Below are 20,177 nucleotides of genomic sequence, written 5' to 3' on the forward strand. Positions count from 1 at the left end.
ACTCGCAGGTTCCTCGCGGAAAGTTGAATTCCTTCTTGCCTCGTTCATTATACCGTAATACGTTGCTGGAAGCTATTGGCTGGAAAAGAACATTGTTAGCGTTACTGACTATTATTGTCGGCGAGATTCGACGAGCGTAAGCAAACTTCGCCGTCCCTTTTCGCCGTGTCGCTGCGTATCTACCTCTAAGTGAAACCATTTCGTTAGCGGAGGACGCTGTCGCGATCGAGTTTACCACGTTTTCTCCCTTCAATCTTGCTTCCATGTGCGAGCTGTCTCGCCACAATGAGGACAAGAATATAATAGATCGACTTCAAGATGGGACGACGTCAGAACGAGGCAAATCTCGAGCAGTACGACAGGAATTTCTATACATCCGCTTGGCAGCCGTCGCTCTCTGGGATTGTAATTTCAGCATCCACTCCGTTAACCTCGCCCCTTTATCCTTTCTACCCTCTGTGCGACCTTCTCTCTTTCGTTCCCCTTGGATGTCTTATCGGAATGATCGTAAGATTTTATGTAACGAAATCATCTTCACCTTTGTTATTACCGTTATCGTTCTCGTTTTCACTCCGTCCGTCGTCTACCCTGTAGTATTATCTGGCTTCCTTTCTGCCATTGTCACAAACTTTTCCATCCAGAATTCTACTACGTTTTCTCTGTATACACTTCCAGTTTACAGAGTGACGCGTCTATCGAGACGAGAAATTACGAGTTCCTCTTTGTTTTTACAGGACCTGCGGGGAAACGGTATTGTTACCTTTTTACTTGTCACGTGCTTGAAGAATGTTTTATCGTAGAAGTAAAATTATCACTCATACGTCGCTGGGATACGCCGGCTATTGTCAATTTTTTTCTGCCAAATTTTATAGATCTATAGATATTGTTTTTATAGATACAAAGTAGAAATACGGTAGGCGTGCAAGAAATTCCAATGAAAACGAACTGTTTAACTTTATATTCGAAAAACGATACGTAAAGGAATTTTAAGAAATATTGGGTTTAAAGGTATGACAAGCGGAAGAGAATGGTATAACATAGAAACATTGTCGTATAATTCTATAACGTTACTTCAAATTCTGCGAAATGTTTGAGACAGAAAGCGAAAAATCCATCTAGTCGGAAAGTTTTACATGCCACTGTACAAGTTAGCAGTCTAACGAGTAAAAGGTATAAGTATCTTCTTGCGAATGTTTTATTAAAAATATCAAACAGACTATTGTCACGTTGAATAAAACGTAGAAATAGATTGACGATATTTACATTTATTCCATTTTAAAGCGCTGCCTGTTCTTTAATTACGGAACTGAAATATCCGTTCATTGATAAATCGAATTAACTGAATTCATTAAGCAATAATTTCAGCCAACGTATTACTTATTCTTAATTAATTTTTTTGTTTGCTTCATATTTATTTCATTTATTCGATCTTTATCGATAAATATTCGCATTTATCTGTTCTTCTTCCGTTTCCTTCGAGTCCTATTATCCGTCATTAGCGAAGCTGCCATTCCGCTACTTCCATTTCTCGTTATGATCCATAAATCACTTCGACTCTCCATAGCTTTCTTCATTGCTGTTCTTTCTTCGTAGCTCGATACGTTTCAAACCTCTCAATCGTAAACGCGAATAGCGAAGCGTAAAACAACTCGAACGCCCGGAAGTAAACTGGCTCGCGCCCCGTACGCGATTCCAGCTTTTTACGTTTCCTATCCAGCCCCTCCTTCCACAAAAACCTTCTCCTTTAAAGAACAAGCTACAAAGATGAGAAAAGATCGCGGCAGAAAATCAATGTTGCACGCTACGCTACGGCATCGAACACGAATGGTTTGTTACAAATTGCGACATGCTGTATTTTCACGCCCGAGCAACAAGACTTGCCAATAAAAAATCCATTGCTACGCCTAGCAATAACGAAACGAACGATTTTTTATATGCTCGTGGTTTTTCAGGTTTCGATGGTATTTTTAATAGCGCGTCGCGCTTTGTGTCGACGTCTCCTGAACATTGCAGTTCCCAATCTTCTTCAGGGCTGAAACAATCTTATTTCAAGTACGTCGTAAAGAAACGAACTGCAATATTCACGAAACATCGGCACAAAGTGCGACGCGCTATTAACAATACGATCGAAACCCGAGAAACTATAAATGTGTCGCCTAATAACAGTGGAAGTTTAAGATCGAAAATAGTTTTCATTTAACGCTAAGACTACCGATAGTTAACACGAAGGTATTTCTACCAAAACCAATGAAAATGACTGGTCTTTAAAAAATACGTAAAATAGAATATTTTTATATTTATTGATTTATTACCTTCTTACAGAAGCAATTCCATGTTATGTAGCACATTTTTGGTATTGTTAATCCATCTGGGACCACGATCCCTAAACGAGGGTTGACGCGTTTATAAAATTGTAGAACCAGCCGTTTTGACTGCTGTATTTTTAATTCGAACAGAGAAATAAATAAAAAGTCTGAACGATATCGAAAGTAAATGTAAGGTATTTCGTCTGATATAAAAATGAATGAAAGATACGTCGTCTTATGGACGAAGAAATTGGTTCACGTACGAAAGTTTCTTTTTTTTTTTTTCGTATGAATTAATCTTCGACAGCTTAACCCTTGATCGAAGGATATCAAGAGAATATGGAAAGCAACGTGACTCAATTTTGTCAATGAAATTAAATTCTGTATTGCAATTGGTCCGTCTTATCGTAAATGTTTATATGTTGCGGTGAATGAGTATGGATTTGAAATTACCTAATTGATGTTCAGTGTTAACGAACCAAGAAACTAATGCAATGCTGCAACTAATTGTAAGTGTGGTCAAGAGAAGCGCGGTATAGGATTTAGTCTTGAACTCGTGAATACTATAGGGTTAACTAATTATTTGGAAGGAAACTTTGGTCTAATCTTATTAAATAGCATCTGATATTGAATGTACATTACAACTATATTATACGTATATATGTACATATATGAAACATTAGAAGATTTGTTTCGTACCAATTCATATAGAAACGGGTAAAATTTTCCCGCATTTATATTTATGTACGTACTAATTATTGGAGAGGAAATTTTCATTCAATTTTACCAAGTAGCAGCTGGTTCTGAATATATTTTATATACTTTACATATATTTCAAAATAAAGCGTGGTAAATGTTCTCTGTGAATGCAGATAGAATGGGTAAAATTTTCCACTTATGTATATATGTATATATATGGGTAAAATTTTCACGTAGCAGCACATCTGACTAGTAAGACTAGAAATTGAAGGTTTAAAGTCAATTTTCTCGAAAACATACCCTTAAGCTCCATACGAAAAATCTTATTCTATATTTCCAACTTTTCTTTATCGCGTGGAATTGCGTTAAATTCGAATGTATCGCGATAGTGATCGATAAATCGGACAGCGTGTATAGAAGATAAAATACAATGTATCTACCCTGTGTTCTCTATTCCTTGGACTTCTCATCAACGAGCAAAGACGATTTCGGGGACAATACAGTAAGAGTAGCGAGGGAATAGACAAAGGAGGTCAACGCAAGAAGTAACGAACGGATTCACAGTATCAGTTTCCACGTGACCACGCGTCTTTTGGAAACGACGCGGCCCGACGACGCGGCGTCGTTCGAGGTGTCTGAATGAGCTGGCGTAGCTGGCCAATTGATCCGAAATCGCGCACGCTCCACCGGTTATCTTCTATACTGTTCTATAGCACGAAAACGCGTCTTTTAAGACGGTGCTTTGGCACACTCGCTCTTTCACGGTATCGGTTATTCACGGCCTCCGCATTATCGCCCGTTTTTTCGCCAACATCCTCTCGAGATTCCTGATCCTTCCGTTTCGCGCTCCGCCAATTTCTTCCTTTCCTTCTCGCTGCACCGGCGTGCTGCGTGTTCGCATTAACGAGTATGGAAAAAAGCTCGTGGCTCGACAGATACCGCCACGATCCTCCAACTCTTACAGTTCCATCTTGCTCTTGCTTTTTCTAACGAGAACGTTTTTTAACGCGTCGATTATTATGGCGATATTCATCGGTGAACCACGTGTTACTAAATCTTTTAGAACCGGCTGGAAGAAGATGTGAAACGGATTAAAAAGAATTGGACAATGCGAATGACTGAAAAAACATCGTCAGAAAAAAGGCGCTGAATTGTAATTTAATGTTTTTACATTTTACGTTAAGAAAACGTTGAACATAAGATTGAATCGGAAAGTGGTACGCGCCAGCAACAATTCTTTCGCGTTTTATCGAAGCTCGAGATATCGTTCAAGTTTAACGTTGGGTTTAACGTTAGAAAAAGTATAATAGGGTCGAAAGTGTCCGCTAGAGGGTTAAAGAAGTCGTGCTACTCTTCTCTAACTTCCAATCCACAATTCTTTCGTAAATTTCCTTTTGCACGCGAAGAGATTCGATCTCGTACGAGATGTTCGGCCAAAGGATTGAATCTAGTTTTCGATTCTAGCTACTTCCTCGAATTCCCCATCCTGCGTTTTCTTAAAGTGCTTCCGAACGTGCAAGTTCGCTCATTTACCTGTTACGTACGGAGAATATTTTCCGCCTGCTGTTTTAAAATTCCTGTAATCTCGAATCTCGATTCTGGCAAAGGGGAACGCCCTAAAACCCTGCTATTTATCGGTCGAGAAAGCTGGTTGCATTACCTCGGATAAATAGCAACCAAAAAGAGAACATCCTGTACGCAACATCGTAGTCTAAAAAATTATTAATCAGCTAAATGCGAATGTATTTATTTCCTAAAAGGACTGATATCAAACTTTCATTGTTATAATTATGATTACGTGTTACATATATATTTCCAGATGTGTGTGGCCAACGTATATTTCTAGAGCTAATAATTAACGATAGAACAAAGTTTTTATTAATCATCGATCGTACAATATCATTCGTTCGGTTAACAATAACGAAGAATTTATGACTTTCTTTGGTATCGAATTAAATAGAGTGCCGAATAGAATAATAATCTCTTTTATCTGAGATTATGTAATTATTGTATAGACTTACGCGTATTGATATTATCCTTTTCTTTGACGTTTCATATGAAATGCATAATATATTCTGAAAGACCAGCATTTTGATTCAATAATATACATACATATATTAGCTTTTATCCTGTTCGACAGGATAATATTTACGGCTATTAATTCACATCTATTTGCGCTGATTACGTGTTATTAATTGGATACATTTAAAATACGCATATACTTAACGAACGCATAAATTTTGTTATTTCTGTAGTTTATTGTTAATGCGCCGTAAATATTGCGATCTCTATATGGATTCTGTATGAATTCATAAATTTAGTGCATAAATCCATCAGCATCCTAAATAAGAAGCAAAATATAACGTTAAATTATTGAATATGGAACGACCGGTTACACAAACGCATAAAATCCTCGAATTTATCGGGTAAATGGGCTGCAAAATAGCATCTATTATACGTCAATTTATAATTTGGTATTAATAGTCAAATGAAGCTAGTGTACCATTATCCGTTTTCCGTTGATCATTTTACTATAAAACGGCAAATTGTGCATCAACGCGAATAATGAACCGACATTAAATTCGGTCACGTTCTTACGAGTACGAATCCGGACTTCAACGCAACGTATGTAATTCAAGTAGCATTAATATAACTCGTAATAATAATATAGTTGAAAATATATAATTATTATATTAATTAATTAATTACTCATATTAATTACTATATTAATACTACGCAGGATATGCTGTAATTCGTTTCCAAGCGTTTATCGAATGTAATTTGCAGAATATTCTTCACTACTGTTTCGTCGCAAAATATTTTTAAATAGCTTTTCACGTTTAAATGTATCGGAATTATTTTATTCGGCGGAATTAATAAACTAGCGGAATATACACGTACTTAAAAGAAAATAATTAAAAATTATTTTACTAAAAAGGAATTTGGAATTCGACGGATTATACTTTGATAAAGAATTATTATTTTATAAAATTACAAGCATTTTATTAAGTTTTCGGTTACCATAGTTCCACGTTCGCCGCTAAAGAGATTCAAACCAAAGAAATTCTTGAAAGTCTTCGCCTAACTATCCCTTTCATACGACATACATCCTCTACTCTGGTCTCCGCTGTCACGGTATTTGAGGCACGGACTTGCTAGGAAGCTGTGATGAATCTACTAACACGCCACGGACGAAACGCATTCTTCCTTCCCTTTTTCCCTCCATTTTTCGCTCTATTCTTTTTCTTCTTTTCTTCCTTTTTTTTTTTTTTTTTTTTTTTCATTACAGTACTACATGATCGGTTCATCCACGACAACCCAATGTAATACAATTTGCATTTAAAACCTAATGAATAATTTATTGGAAATATCATCGAGTTTATAAATACTTTAACTCTTCGTAGCCAACCTGTGTCGTTTACGCGCCAATCGAATTTTCGTGTACGTAATATATTCATTAAAATTTTCCATAAGTATTAAAATACTTTCGGCATTGTATATACCGGATGTCCGAAAAGGTCGGGACAAATCTTGTATTACGCGTCGACCAGGTCAAGTAAGTAAGAAAAATTCGAATAAACTTATGTTGGAAAACGATTTGTCAACAAGTTATAAGTTGTAAGTGTGCGAGAAGATTTTCAGAAAAGTTGTTCTTGGTTTATGAAAAAGCGACGGGAACGAAAGACCAGCTTTGAGAATGTATCCACTTACCGCTACAACAGCAACCATATTCGAAAGAGTCCGACGAATGGAAAGCTGCATTTTTGCAAAAAGAAGAAATTTTGAACATTTGTTTGACAAAATGTTTTTATTGACAATTTGTTTGACAAACTGACAAAACAATTAACAAAACTTTCTGAACTCTTATAACTTCGATAAAGTATTTTCGAACACAGGTTCGTACCAACCTTTTTTATCTACTTGACCTCATTGACACATAGTACAAGCTTTGTGCCGGCCTTTCCGGACACGCTGTACATTTTGAAACACAAAGCTTTTGTCATGTTAATTCTTTAATTAATTAGAAACTCTCTTCGTTTGTAAGTCGCTTACAGAGGAACGCTGTCGACAAAAGTAACTACAGTCAGCGGTGTTAACAAACACCGTAAATAATAAGCATCGTAAGCAACTCGTTGAAGCAATTGAGCCGAGAACTTCGGTTACCTTAAATTTCGAACAGTAATGCGTAATGTACACGGGATATGCTGGACATATCGCTTGTAGTGCATTAGCCACAGCAGTTCGCCGTCAAGCACCTCGATAATGCTTATTCGAGTCGACGTTCTCAAATTCTCAGAAGTTTGCTGCACGATGGAATGGAAATTTCGGCCGCAACTAGTCGAATCGCCAGACCTATGTTCATCTTTCATCGTATCACGTCATAACTAATTTGAAATTTCATACAGTTCTAAGTGAATGTTAATGTTGGAAATTCCAACCCTTCGGGATCAGACTATTTTTATGTTAAACAGCGATATACTCAAATTGGCCAGACACGTTCATAGTCGGAATATATTTCTTCTGTTTCTATAAAGATCGTGGACAAATGATGTACAAATTACCAAGAGCAGGAGACACCAATCGCGACATAAATCTACTTAAGTGAAAGAGATATTCAATTTTTTGATTATAAACTTTGTTACACGCATATAAGCGAATAAGACAGTTCAGCGTTAAAAATGACCAAAGATTTTCCTTTCGATAAACAATCGAAATTACTTTCACTTTTTTACACGAATCTTTCTCAATCTTTTTTTTTTTTTTTTTCGAGCTGTTATTATGTCGTCGAAACGAAATACGAGGTACGTTGGTCGAAATTGGAACAAGTTCAGCGATATCGGATTAAAGTTTTCTTCTAGGAAAATTGAGTAGAATAAGGGAACTAAATATCATACGCTGAAACCGAGGAAATAAGATAAAAATAAAGCTACTGAAGATAACCATGACTTTTTATCGAAAAGAAGCATTTTGGTAATTGTTAATATCGCACTTTGTTGTCGATTTAATAACAACTCATTTTTTACTCGTGATATCATTTTGTCAGATTAACGAAAGTACCTAAGAATAAATCGTAATTATCTTTACGGGAAATACATATTCACGGGTAATGAAAATGGATTTTGCTTGACGCAAATACACGTCCGTAGAGCGAAGGATTAAATCCAGCGTTATACAAATATTCCAATATGGACATCGTTCAGCTTTCATTGCATCACCGATCGAGATGATTTCTCGAGTACATTGAAATCGTCACGGTCAACGCGTGTTAGCATCGTAATCCAATACGATACCACGACATGACCCAAGGAACTTGTGTTTCAGTGTTCGTAATATCAGAACTGGAACGCGATGCCGTTGATACTGCTACTAGGTAAAGTTCATAACGCCTATCGTTTGGACGAGAGTTCTCCTCGAGGAATCCATTTCACGTGGTAACAGCTAAAGTATCGATGCCTTTTTGCGCGATATAATTCTTTTAAATTTCCTTCCGGCTGGGAAACGTTAAAAAATCCGGCCACACCTCGCCTCGATAGAAGAATACTGCACAGCGTTGCAGTTACGTTCCGCGTGCCACGCCACCGCAACCGTTACACGCGTTACTTTTTAGAAAGAAAAATTCTCCTTGCTGTTTCTTTCTGTAACCGCGCGAACGCTCCAACAACCGAGTTTAAACATATATTCTGCAATTTAGGAAGCAAGAGCGAGGCAAAAGCTTCCGATCTTTCTTTACCTTTTAAACCGCGTTTAAAAAGAAATAATCTCCTATTATTTAGCATTCTACCTTTTGTTTCAATCAGCCTTCCGGTCGCGTTCCAAAGTATTAGGTGTTCCGAAAGGTTTCTTTCGTTTTATAAGGAAATAATGGATGCACCACATTTTCCGTTTTATATTATTTTATCGAATTACGTATGATCGACTTTGTTCTATCAAGATGAAGATCACAACGTTCGAAGGATTAGGTTTCGTGTTTGTATAAAGATGCGTCGCTGTAAAAGACGCGTCTGTAAAAGAAAGACACTTCTCTTCGAGGTAGAATTTTATGTATTATTTATACGGAAAGATTATTTATTATTTATTTCTCTATTATGATTCTTTCCGATGAATTCCCATTGATGAGAGAGATCGGATCAAATGAATATTTATAGATACGCGGCTTTCGAATGATTATTTTGATATTTCGTTATTAACTATGATTTATCGAAAATATTTCAAGAATATATATACAAAAAGAAGATTTGACGTACATCTGTAACATGAATTTGAGTAAACACGTCGTCTCTAACCAATTTGTACGTGCGTTCGTGTTAATTCTACTTTTAAGAGTAATGCTTTTCTTTCAATTTCCGAAATATTTCTTAATTTCTAAGCTTGAAATACAAAGATCGGAGGACCGCGACCAGCTTAAACTTGCGAAGGAAAATCTACAACTTTCGACTTGTCGCTTGTCAATTCCTTAATATCGTTAGCCGGGAAATTATTGTTCAAGAACGTCCTAACTATAAGACTGTTTCGATTCGTTCTGCCGAGAAAGAATTCAATATCAGAGGGGCAGAAAATCGTCCGTCTATCGAGCTCGGCGGAAACCATTATCCCGTACGTCCCTTTCAATTTCATTCAGCGGTGCTGCCGGTCGCAGGGCAAAAATACTGAAATAGCAAATATACGATAACCCTCTAATCCGGGCTCCGCCGATAGCCAATGGGAATAGAAACGTTGCGCTTGCAGCATTGGGCACAATTAAACTCGACGACCCTTCGGGATCTGCTATCGTTCAACGTGAGCTAAGGGGAGAGAAACACGTGTACCGGGTCGCGCGATGCATCCACCGGATAACGGATATGGCTTTTCTTCTCGCTTAGATAACAGTGTCTCCACCTATCCCGATGGTCCAGTAGCGAAATTCGAAGGTCAGAGGATTCGCGACGAGATCCCCGCTCGCCTAATTTCCTTTTTCTTCTCGCTTAGATAACAGTCTCTCGATCCAGCAGGTTCGGTCTAGTGGCGAGATTCGATAAAAAAAATAAGCTAGTCAACTATAGCCGATATGACTGGAAATGTGAAAAATATAGAAACGTATGACGCAACCGATGGTTTCTAACGTTATATCTAGGTAAATCGGTTGGGTTTTAATAGAAACTCTGACGTGATTCTGGTGTAGGATATGTAGGGTGCCAAAGAAATTTATTAACAATTGTTGGAATACAACGATATTAACGAGGTGAGGTGATTGATCGAACGGATTCTTCCCTTCGTTGACCAGCGATATCCCAATGATAGCGTACGTTCGTTAGATGTACCGCGGCGGCTAGCGTGTGCATGCTCTTTCGAGAATTCGGCGGAAGAAGCGTAAGGATATGAATGGAACATTGGGCACGTCGGTGTGGCGCCTTGACGGCGTAGCGCTTTGTATCGAGAAGCTACTGGAAGGTTCCAGGAATGGCACATGTGACGCCACACAGAATCTACTCGGGTCACACTCGTTACTGCATAGAGAGTGGGGGTTCAAAATCTTTTCAAGGCCCATGGGTCACTGAGTCAGTCAGTCTGAGAATAACTAGCCAACTGTCTACATTGCACAACACTCGCTTGTATTTCCTGTAATAATTGTTTAATAAATATCACATAATATTATTTCAACACAAACATCGTGTCTTCCACGGATTATTAATCTTAATTCCAACTTTCGACTCTTTACGTACGACTCTCGATTTCAACTGACCATTCTCGCAACTCCACTGTTTTCTCGATACGATTCGTTTCTTTTTGTCGCCTCTCAATATTCGCACTACGCGCGCGTTCGTTGCCACGTACGAAATATTCGGCGGAAGGACCGTAGGGATATGGATGGCTCGTTAGGCCTGTCGGCCTTACGCTTCGGTGATATATTTTGTACCAACGAAAACGTTGGAAATTTTTCTTGTCGAGTGTCGCTACAACTCCTTCGGTATGAAACAGAAAAATCGATTTTATTCTTAGGAACGGGACAAGAAGACTCGAGTTGAATTCTGAACACGAACGAAGCCATAATCTTGAGTACAGAGTATAGCACTCGCTTTTCACTCGAGCTACGACGATTCTCTAACCAGCCGAAACTATATACCCATTGTTAAGCCTCTCGCGGAAACTACAGATACGCGCGAGCACGGCTTCCCCCGTGGCATGTGATTTATGTAACGAGCGGGCATGTTCAATCTTACCACTAAAACCAATACTGAAACTAACGCTAAACGTCTAATAATCGAACAAAACCAATCTGGCAAATAACAACACGCACGTTAAAGATAAAATTAGAGGGCCGAAATATCCACGGTAAGATCTTTGCTCGTGCAATTCCGCTTTTCTTCTCGTTTAGATTACGAGTCTCTCGAGCTAACGGGACTGTGCAATAGCGAAATTCCGAAGGTAGCGGGATCCGCGGCCAGTTCTCCGCTCGTCTAATTTCACGGACGATGTCTCGACTTGGTCCACTAGCGAAAATCTCGTGGATACTCGCATCTAGGGGCGTACAACACGGAGATGCTCGATATCCCGATACATCCAACTCGAATCAGGACCTGGGAGTCAACAAAACACATTAACGCTAATCTGTCCGTACGTCGAGCGCAGTCAATGGCACGGCACGAATCCCATTTGTCCAGGACGACGTCTCGTGTTGTGACGTACGGTTGTGTGCGGTTGTGTACGGCCACGTACTTACACTGCCGTTCATTAATATCAGCCGGTTGGTATCGTACAAAATGTAATAATTGATCGTAACTGTCGAAGGGACGATTAAATGATCGGAATTAGAATAATCGGTAATTGATAAAATATATATTGTAAAAAAAATATGATTATTTTTCAACTTTACAAATCAATATCACAAATGAAAATTAGAATAATAAATCGAGAATCATGTGTATGTATATGATGCACGTGATACGTAAGTATATGTAAAATATCCAAAGTTATCGTAACACCTAAGAGATGAAACAAATTTTTATGCATATTTCATTTCCTTAATTTCATTCATAAGGATATAATATTGCGTAAACATCTACCGACGATGTAAAATTAGTTAAAACAGTGATCGACAGAAGGTAGACATTTATGAGACGCTGATTATAGCGCAGAATATACGGATTCCTCGTAATCCGTAGTTCCAAACGAGATAATAATCGTAAAAATTTGAATAGGTTCTCGACGCTTTTTCAGGTCTACATAGGATGTGGCCGAATAACGCGCCAAGCAGGTTGAAAGCGATACCTCGTGAAAGAAACAAGAAAAAGGCTTAGTTTCCGAGAAAATCGGGTTTCAGCATTTATCAAATACGATTCAACGTGGCTAATTCCGTCTGACCGAATAGAAGGAAATAATCGCTAGGATTTTGCTCTGCGTGTGAAAATAGGTCAAAAACGTAGAATAGAATTTTTCACGCGGTGCTTGGTCTGCGTGAAAAGTAAATTTGAAAATTTACCATACGGACGTGCAGCAGACCGATGATACGTCTGCGAAAAATACTATCAGCTAATACTCACGAACGGAGATGTACGTCTTCACTGTGCGCGTTTGTGCGTATCGTGTACATTCTTAACATGCATGGAATACGTACGTACGGACGAGTGCACGTTCGAATGAACGTGTACCGATAACAACGTACCGGGTACTTACATTCCTACGGGAACAGACAAAACATTTCTATAGGTAAAGGTCGACAGGGCAGCGAAGCAATCAAGTTCTTCTGGAGCGGGGAGGAAAACGAGGGCTTGTCGAAGGCACTCTGTTCCTTCCATTGCGCTCTGTTCAGTTTCGGAAAGTTCGACGACGAGCATGCTGTGCCACAGTTGCCCGCGACTATACCGGAAGATAGTGGCGAAGGGGAACGCGAGGATTCGTAGAATCTGACCTGACCGCTTATCGAACGTGGTTAGCGGTACCAGCCACTCTCGGCTTATCCCTTAGGACGCCGTCCGTCGCCAAAGACGACCTGACTATCTTGCACAACGTATTGTACCTTTGCGCCAACGGAATACCATTCTCTCTCTTCCTTCCCTTTTCGTTCCCTCGCCCACACTTTGACGCCCGTCCTTTTTCCACCCTTCCCCTCGCCTCACACCAGGGAATATCCCGAGGATTTCAAAGTCGAACAACGGGCTCCACCTCTTCCTTTTTTCGCTCGCCCGCAATGGACCACGATAATGGACCGGGTGTTAAGATTCGAATGGAATTTTCCGAACATGGATATTTGAATCTGACCGGGATTAAAGCAGCTTTCGCGTTGGTCCACTTGTGGTCGCGCTGAACCGAGGAACGCGAAACGTAGATAAAACTATTTTTTCGAGGCAGATGTTGCTCCATTAATAGGATCTACGTAGCAACTGTGTTTTCGCTTTAACTCTGCTTTCTACTCGATCTTTTTTTACCTATATTTCGTTCATTTCTCTGTTACTTGAAATCGTTAACATCGAGAAAATTTCAATATCGCTCCTGTGCGATGCGAGTATACCTTTGCACGTAATGTCCATGACACGTGAAACAATTCGCTCGTTCGTTCCGGTCATTTGTCGTTCTGCGAGCGTAAATCCTCATCCTGAAAGATATAAACGCATTTATCGTACGACCTGATACAAAACATTTTTAGAGTTTTCATTTGCAACGGGACAATAGGTTGGATTGTAATTCGTAAGAATTTTTCGTTGGAACTTTGTCCGAATTTTTATCGAGCTTATAAGTATACCGTCGGTGAAAGGTAATGAGTAAATTTTATCAATAACATTTGTAAAATCGCGTAAGAGTACTTGGATCGTTGAATTTGACGTCTCCTGTATTTCGGTGGTTTTCAAAGGGATTCTTGAAACTTTTAGAAATATGTTATCCGTAAGACTAGATTTAAAAAATTCACGGTGCTTCGTCAAATTTTTGTATATTTCAAAAGTAGCCTGGAAAGTTTCCGCAATATGGAATACTGTATTCGAGTCTAGTTTGCCGGTTTTGATTTTAATTGAGTTTTCTTTCAAACTTCCTGCCGTTGTTTTTGCACGCAGCGAAATTAATTAACTCGAATGAAACATTTTTATGTACAAAACTCGCTGTTGATAACGACATTATAGAATATCCTGAATTTTCTATACGAGGCGATTATTTTACATAAAATATTCGATAAATTAAATACACGTCGGCTTTTCATTTTATGTTTTCTAGCCATTTTGCAATATTTCACTCCCGTTATTTACGCTGAAAATCGTAATACGTCGGAGATATATACACGTATGTTAAATATCACCAATGATCGTTACGATCCAAGTAATTTTAATACAATCGTCGTATTCAAATTTATATACTCATTATTTTCGAAATATTTTAAATATAATACTTGTCGTATAAAAATATGTGAAATATTTGGCACAATAACGCCAATTCGTTAATTTAATATTGTGATATATCATCAAGTACGTACGATTGTCCATAAATCAATTCGATTCAACATTCTCCGTATTTCATTGCTGTAACTTACAATTAGTAAATCTCAGGATGTAACGCGCTGATTTAATTTCTCGACCGTATCTTAGCCATAAGCTTAATTTATCATATGCCTCACAAGGAAATATAACCGGCGTTTCCGTCACCGAAACAAAGCCAGTTACCTGGAATTTTCAGCGAGCGTATAAACGTATATATAGACAATTGTTGACTTACAATTGTAAACTAGAGTATCAGTGCATCCGCCTCCGGCTAGATAATTCTATTGTGTGTGTGTACTCGTGTTTTCCTCTTTTCTTTCCCTCGTCCTTCTAATGAATGAATAACTCCCTGAGATTCATTTCCACGTTTACCTACACCAAAGTATTATTGTTATTAACATGGCGAAAAGTATCCGCTAGAAAGTTACTAATTGCTCGTATGCGAGTGGCAATTTTAAACTTTCTCTCGATCGCGACTGTACGTACGTTTGATGCTTTGGCGTTTAAAGATGAAAACAGGACACGTAACAAAAAGCTGGTTTTCACACTGTGCGCTTGTGAAATATTTTATCGGAGTCTACCGCGTGCATTTATCGTGCATTGATTAAATTTCACGTACGATCGATCGTGCAAAAAGGCGTCACATGGCGAATTTGGAGGAAAAAATCGAGCAGCAGAGATCAAAGTGGGGAAAGAAAGAATGGGGACCCTAGCGTACGCGAGATACGGCGTTAACAGCAAGTGAAACGCACAGAATCTGAAGCACGTGACAAGAAGATCTGGAGAATGTCCGAAAGGGAGAGAGTTGCGGTTAAATGTAGAGAAATGAAACGTTCTGATCTTTTATAAAGAAAGTGGCACAGAAAAGGGAGAAGAGACGGAATTGACAGGGGCAAACTCTAGAGGAAGCGAAGAAATTCAAATATTTGCGATATAATTTGCAGAAAAACGGAGGGAGAGAGTCACGTGTTGAGGAAGTTGGAAAGAGAGCAAGAACCGTAATGGCTCAGATATGGGCGAAGAAAGTTGAAAAACAGCATTGACAGGAGAATTTTTGGAAGCGTAGTTGAAAGTATTTTGTTGTACGCTGCAGAAGTATGGAAGCGGTAGGAAGCGGAAGAAATAGAGGATCTACGAGAGAAATATATTAGATGAATCTTTGGGTCTGGACTTTTACGCCCCGGCATATCTAGTCCTGCAGCAAACCAAAACGAATAAAGCATGGATAGGGACGGGAAAGGGGGCAATAATATACGAGGAGAAAACGAAACGTTTAAACAAGAGTGAAATAATACAGCAGCGCTGGAGAGGGAAATAGATAGGAAGCAAGAAGATAAGAAGTCGAAAGGGGACGAAATGAGAGACATCTAATACGAACGGAAAAATGATAGATGCTAATGAATTGGAAATGGAAAGAACAAAAGGGGAAACACCTTGTTGAAGGTAGCGAAAATGAACGAGGTAGCGTAGTTAGAATGGCAAGAAAAAGGCAAGAAGGCAGATATAACACTCGTTATAACGAAATCAGAGACAATCAAAGAGCTAACTATTTAAATGAAAACTGCAAAGGCGGAGATCGAGGTATGATTGCTGGGTTGTCGGATGTGGGTACAAAGAAAGGTGAAATATTTATTGGAGGGAGAAAGACGGTACAATCTGCGAACTATGTAAAGGGACAAGAGAGTCGTTGGAGCATGCGTTGCGCGAATATAAAGAGCTGAAAGAAACACGGTTAAGGAAAAAGAGCGAAATGGATGCGTTTAGGGAGGATAGGAAGAAGCGGAATTAAAGTCTTGCGGTTAGATTTCCCACGCGCGCGCGCTCTTCCACAAATAACAAAGCTAACCACCCATTTTATGGTCGAAAGGAATGAAACAAAGCCAATTACTATCCAATATATTTTGCATCGAAAGTTGAAATTTATTCGAGCTGGCGTGTGCTTTGCCGTAAAATGTCGCCAGCCCGCAACACACAACTAAACACTGAAAGGGTTAATCCGCTTTTCCTCCGCCGGATATCTCCGCCGGGACTATTATAATGAGCCGCGGCACATGCAAGAAACACGGCGCAAGTATGCGCGCAAAGACATGCAGCGAATTTCCGCTTGAAATTTCACGAATTACCTCGCAGCAGAGCCGGCCTATTCTTTTATTTGCGATACACAATTTCCTTCCTTTGAGGAATCTACCGCCGCGATTGTCGCTGCTTTTTTCTTTATTTGCCCAGCCCCTTGCCCACCTTGCAATCGCTGCGCGAAATCCTTGGGGAATTGTATAACGAGGCAGAGTGTACGGGAACGAGATAATATAAGCCACGCACGACCATGGCACACGACGAAATTCTTGGCTGAAATTTACAAAGGACGACAACCGGGAATTAATCTCGCACGAACCGGAACACGAGGGAAACCTTGCTTCTTAGCGTTCGGTTGCCCGCTAGGATAATGCTTCCCCTCGTCGAGTAATTTCATTCGTTGAATTTTCTATTTTCGTCCCTTGTCGTTTTTTTATCTTTTTCTTTTTTTTCCGCTCCATTTTCACGGGATACATTATCCCCTGTTACGTCCTCTGTTTTCACTGCATATTAAGCTCGTGAATTGCGAATATCAACGATGAAACCTGCCTTTTCCTCAGTTCGCTTCGAGCCACTCTTTCTCCACGTCCAGCTTTCGTATTCTTCTTTCATCTTCCCTCGTCGCCCCCCCCTTTTTTTTTAATTCATACATCCCGTATACTCGATGCTGTTTTCATTCGTTAAATTTCGCCGTCTACCTCTTTGCTTTCGTGTCTTTCCTCTTCTTCGAAGCTCTCGTTAGGCTTTAAAGTCCCCTGCGGTGTAAGAAATGCTAAAGATATAATACCGTTTTTACGACCCTAACCTTTAATGATCATAACTCTTTACGGGATCTCTGTCTTTTATTTCCTTCTTTCTTTTGACGAACGGGATGATTTTGCGAGAAAGCAGACTGTAGATTAAATAACTGTAAGTGTATTAAAAATATTAGATATTGTTGACGTCGTAAAATTATGGAAAATAATGATGATTATTAAATACACTAAGTAATTCTAAATAGTATTAGATTGTCTGAAAAGTGTCTTTCTTTCGCAAACGTGAAACCAAGTCAGTGAAATGTCGCGTTATCTCAACAGAACAAAATTGATCGTAATTCGACAAAATAATATAAAACAAAAAACGTCTATTATTTCCTCATAAAACGGCAGAAACTTTTCGAACAACCTAATATTAAACTAGAGAAGTAGAAATTATATATTTATATAGCGTATGCGGTGTATATGGTCTAACTATGTAAAAAGGGAGTCTCTTCGACAGAAGGCATCCTCGAAAAATGTTTGTCTACTATATTTTTACTCATTGCTATATTGCTATATTTATAATCATTATTGTTTCACGCATAAACTACCTAGGAGTTTCTCGCGTAATACAGAATATTTTCTGAAAAATTTCTCGCCTTACCTACCTCCTTATTTTTTCTTTTTTCTTTTTTTTTTCTTTTTCTTTGTATAATTCTATTTCTCGAGACTGTCCGAAATTAACGCTATCGTGCATCCCATACGTGCACAGCTACTTACTTGCTCTCTACTTGCGTACTATTCTTCGTAATATGCACTAAGATCGTAAATAGAGACAGAGCTGTCGTAAACGCGGTAAAGGCGAAATTGAGTTGCGTGAAAAACGTCAAGTTTCGCAAGTGTGTAATCGATAGATTTTTCTTCCACGTCAAGACATCTTGAGAAACTTTGTACGATCGCAGTAGCTCGCAATATCCATATTGTCGCTACGAGACAAGAGCTTTGAAAATTCTTGCCTCCGTTCGTAGGAAATTTCTTCGCGATTCCGCTTTATATAAGTTGAAGTTTGCAATTTTCATTTGCTCCCTTTGTGAAATTCGTTCTTCGTTGTATTAAAGAGAATTATTGAGTTCACGCTTAATCCTCTTACTACGTTTGGAAGTTTGAAATTTCGAGGAATCGTGGAATAAAAAAGATTTCTTTAAGCAGCGTATTTTACGACGACGTTATGTACACAGCCCTGTGGTGTTTGTTGCGCTTTACGTTTCATTAAGAAGCAAACAACGTATCGTTCACGTTGCAAAATCGCGTAAGAAAACGCGGCCAAAAGGACTTAATTATATTCCGAATACTTCATTCTGATTCCTTCGTCGCGTTAGCTACGCTGTCAAAGGGTTGGTGATGTTAAAACAAACCGTTGGATAATTACAATAGAAAGACGAGAAGAAAGAAAATTGTCGATGTAAAAGGAGACTATGAACGGGAGATCGGCATAGAGAATTTCGCGCAATGTGCAGGGCAAATCCTTTTGCTTATACGCTCTGACAAATGCACCGCGAAACTCTATCTTGCTGATACCACGGATCCCTTGACACGCATCTGACGATTGTACGCGAAAAAAGGAAAGTGTCACAGTCGCGCGTTCTTCGAGTCTGACTCGCTTCGTTTGACTCAAAGACGCTGATGCTACAACGTAGCATCTTAAAGCAAACCAAAGGCTGTTTTTTGCAGAGTGCATATCGTAATTTGTTGCTTAAATTCCATCTGGGACTATGTTTCTCTTCTCTGGAAATATTACAGAACTACTCTTCCTTGGGATGTAAGACGGTGTGTACTTGTATGTTATCTTATTGGCAGTTGTGTGTTGGTAAAAATTGTCCGAATCGGACAGCGATTTAGAACGTCACGAGTGTTTAAATTAACATCGATGGTTGTATAAATCTGTCGAAGCGATTCTCACTTCTAGGAAAACTCTACGTCTTCTCTGGTGTTTAGTTTCCTTAGTTCTCGAAACCGTCGAGTATCGTTTAACTCCGAATCAATTTGTAGGGCCTCTCAGCCTCATAGCCTTTTCTAGTAGTAATAAGTAGTACAAGTAAACGCTGCCAGCATATACTTATACTTCCTTAAATATATTTCTATTATACATTCATCCACGCGTTCCTCTCTGTTCTCTTCGCAGATAAACCTCGACAAAATCGTATCGCCAAAGGGACAATTCTCAAACGTGAGTCGGCAAGTAGACAGTATAAGCGGCGTTTCGATAATCCAGTTGGAACGTCCTGTTCGCATTTAATGAGAATATTTCACAATTTCGGACGTTACTTCGATTTTGTCGGGAACGAATTTCATAAGACTAGGAAGAAATAACGATATTTCTGCAGTCGTATTTGTTCAGAATACACGTATAAATATGAAACGAGAAATATCTAAAGCGATGCGTAAATATGTATAAGTATTAAAAAGGAAATATTTTGAAATGCTCGTAACAAAATTTCAAAATGTTTCCTACAACGCAAATAATATATTCGTGAAAGATATTTACCAGATATTCCAGTATTTTTACGACCCACTGTACCTATATGGAAATGTCAATAACATTTTATCATCGGTATTTACGTTTAGAACGTTATCAATAATATCGCTATTAATTTACTCGTTAGTCTACTTTCACGCAAAGCAATATCGTTGGCCGAAAATATTCCTGGCGCATAAACGACGCGTTGGAATTCCGATCCGTGGAACAATACTAATTTCAGGCAGTAGGATAAATTAACGATAAATTAACGATAAATTAACCGATCTTATGCAGCAGCATTAGGGAAACTTACGCTGCAACGAAAGCGTGAGGCCGCCTATTGAGCATGCAGTCATATTTATGTTTATACAGCAGCCGCATCGATACGCATTATACCAGCGCG

At 38.9% G+C, this 20,177-nt stretch overlaps 1 protein-coding gene and 1 long non-coding RNA gene across 3 annotated transcripts in view; one reads left to right on the forward strand and one right to left on the reverse strand.

Moving 5' to 3' along the window:
* The window catches only part of LOC126870727 (suppressor of lurcher protein 1), a 527,940-nt gene that overhangs the window by 406,457 nt on the left and 101,306 nt on the right, over positions 1-20,177 (forward strand). The window lies entirely within an intron of this gene.
* On the reverse strand, positions 6,243-19,427 carry LOC126870771 (uncharacterized). Its single transcript, XR_007691444.1, has 3 exons — positions 16,570-19,427; positions 14,682-14,818; positions 6,243-13,575 (listed from the first exon to the last, which is right to left on the reverse strand). It is a non-coding gene; the product is annotated as an uncharacterized LOC126870771 (long non-coding RNA).

Source organism: Bombus huntii, chromosome 10 (genome assembly GCF_024542735.1).
Source record: "Bombus huntii isolate Logan2020A chromosome 10, iyBomHunt1.1, whole genome shotgun sequence".
In the NCBI taxonomy this organism is placed as follows: domain Eukaryota; kingdom Metazoa; phylum Arthropoda; class Insecta; order Hymenoptera; family Apidae; genus Bombus; species Bombus huntii.